Here is a 2912-nt window from a genome sequence, read left to right on the forward strand (position 1 = left end):
AAAGATAATAGATTTCTCTATTTGAATGGAAGTTTAAGTCCTTTGAATTTCATTAGAATTAAATACCTTGAGAATTTACATCTTTTTTATTCATTTATGTTCAGTAACCAAACATTCTATTATAATTTACAAGGTCTGCACTGTTATCTGAAAAATAAATGGTGACAAGACTCCTTCTAGAATAATGAACAATACTCCATATTGTTGCTACAATTTATCAATCCTGACCTTTCTTTCACCTATTTATTTCACCCTCTGCTTTCTTACAGCAACCCACGCTGGGCTTGAGGTGGTCTCTTATAAGTGTCTAGGAAGAATCAATCTTCAAGTACCTTCAGGGAACAGGGGGTCTGTTGAAATACGTGGAGACTGTGTCTAGAACTAGAAAACTATCATCTGACCCCGCTGTCTGTGCAGAGACCCTCTTCTCTACTCCCAACAGCTTCCTCTTCTTTCTCTTAGTTTCTGTGGTATCTTAACTAGGTCTTATACAAGGCCCATTAAAGCCTTCAGCCTCATGCCTTTACAGCTTCCCCACTCATTTTCATTTCAATGACTGAGTGAAGAAATATCACTGGCCAAACCTAGCTTGCCCTGGAGGTTGGGCAGCCTGAAGACTGCTCTGGACCAAGGCCCTGTGCCCACCTTATCAGTGGTGGCCTGAGCAGGGTACTGGCTGAGTCGCAGGGCATAGCACATGGTCTCCTGAGGCTGACCCCTGGGCATGCCTATGATAGGGTAGAGTTTCTTAGAAGGAACCTTGGGAAAAGTAGCACTACACAGCTTTCTAATACATTCTGCCAACCCTGAGTCTATGACTGCTAAGTTTTTAAAATTTTTATTTTATACTGGTTATAGGTGATTAACAATAATGTGCTAGTTACAGGTGTACAGCAAACTGATTCAGTTATACCCAAACAAGTATCCACTCTTTTTCAAATTCTTTTCCCATTTACATTATTTCAGAATATTGAGGGGACTTCCCTCATGATCCAGTGGCTAAGAGTCCATGCTTCCAATGCAGGGGGCCCAGGTTCCTTCCCTGGCTAGGGAACTAAATCCCACATGCCACAGCTGGGGGTTAGAGTGGTGCAGCTAGAAGTTTCCACATACCGCCACAAAGATCGAAGGTCTCACGTGCAGCAGTCAAGGCCCAGCACAGCCAAACGAATAGATAAATATAAATATACAAAAAAAGAACATTGTGCTATGGCTGCTAATTTTGATATGAGTCTCAAAAGCAATTTGGGCCTCCATTTATGAAACTCTGAATTCTAACTCATCTCAAGTGAAAGACCATTCATTCAGGATTCGGCAGCCTACTCAGTACAATTCATCAAGAAATAACCTTGGGTTCCAAGAACAGAACTGTTGTCAACTCCTGCCACTCTCTCAGAAACTTAGAAGATACAAATGGAGCAAACTACCATCTTGGTCACTGGGGAAAATGCTTGGGTGGGGTGAGGGTCAGTTTTGCCACTGACATTTACCAGTGTTCAGAGCGACCAATAATTATTTGATTAACTGCAGTTTGTTGTCCATCTGTTGTGTGCCAGGCAGTGTGCCTGGGGCTTTACATATGCCACTTCCTCTCATTCTCCCAACAACAGGCACTGTTTCCATTTGACAGATGGGTAAACTGAGGCTCAGAGAGGCTGAGCAGTTTGCCTAAGGTCACACAGCTGCTTAAGCGGCACATCCAGAGTGCGAACACAGAACTGACTCACTCAGCCTGTTATGTCGTCTTCTGTGAATTCACTAGATCCACTGCTACCCTGTGACCACTGCTCGTGTCACTTAACTCGTTGGTTCTTCAATGAAGAGGAACCAAATTTTGATCATTGAATGTTTTCCCACAGATGGTGTGGACATTGCTAGGTGCCCAAGCTGGAGTGTCAGAGAGTGACCAGGCTCATTCCAAGGACAAATGTCCCTGATGTGACAAGCTCATTGAATGGCTATAAAGTTTTCTGAGAAGGGGGTCTTGTCCTGCTCAGCATGCAAATGCATTTCAAAATGAAAGCTTTTATGATCGCATTAGGAAAAACTCCAACATAATGAGTTTCTGTGGCCTTGTTTATGAAAAGGGAACGTTTAGACTCTGCAATTACCCAAAGCAGTAAAGCAGCAAAGAAAGCCAGCATGTTAAATAATAATTGCAAATGTTATATAAATGAGAGTGGTTTGATTGAATTTATTAGATATGTGTTGCTGGCATTTTAAGATATAAAGCATTTATCACAAAACGATGATTTCTTCACTTAAGCTCATTAGGAAATCACACATCAATTCATGCATAATTACAGAGGGAATTTCTGCTGCTCCCCACGAATCATTACCACGTTAGCTAAAGTTGAATTGGTTTTTACGTGATTTGGAAAGAAAGGGTTCTTAACAAGAACCTATGAAGGGGATACACCTCAATGGGAGCCCCATCTCCATGAATCAATGACTCTGAGACATCCCTAGGCAAGACCTGAGCCTTCCTCTCTTCCCTTCATGATCTCGTCACATGGATCATCCTGCTCCAGGTACTTATGAAAAATCTAGACGTAACTACTTAGTGGACCAAAAATTTTGCTCAGGTTTTTCTGTAACATCTTATGGAAAAATCTGAATGAACATTTTGACCAATTCAATTGGAATAAATTGGAAGGAAGTGTTAGAAGAAAACCAAAAAATAAGAAAGTTTGAGAAGTTTGTTAAATCTGAGCATTAATTTATGGTCAATGAGCAAGATATAAGGTTACCAATGTCCGTCAATCAACCAAGAGGAAGAGCAATCTCTTTTTATGTATCCTTCCTTTTTTTAATTGGAGTATAGTTGATTGGTGGCTCAAACAGTAAAGAATCTGCCTGCAGTGTGAAGACCTGGGTTTGATCCCTGGGTTGGGAAGATGCCCTGGAGGAAG

This window comes from Bos mutus, chromosome 17 (genome assembly GCF_027580195.1).
Source record: "Bos mutus isolate GX-2022 chromosome 17, NWIPB_WYAK_1.1, whole genome shotgun sequence".
Lineage (NCBI taxonomy): Eukaryota > Metazoa > Chordata > Mammalia > Artiodactyla > Bovidae > Bos > Bos mutus.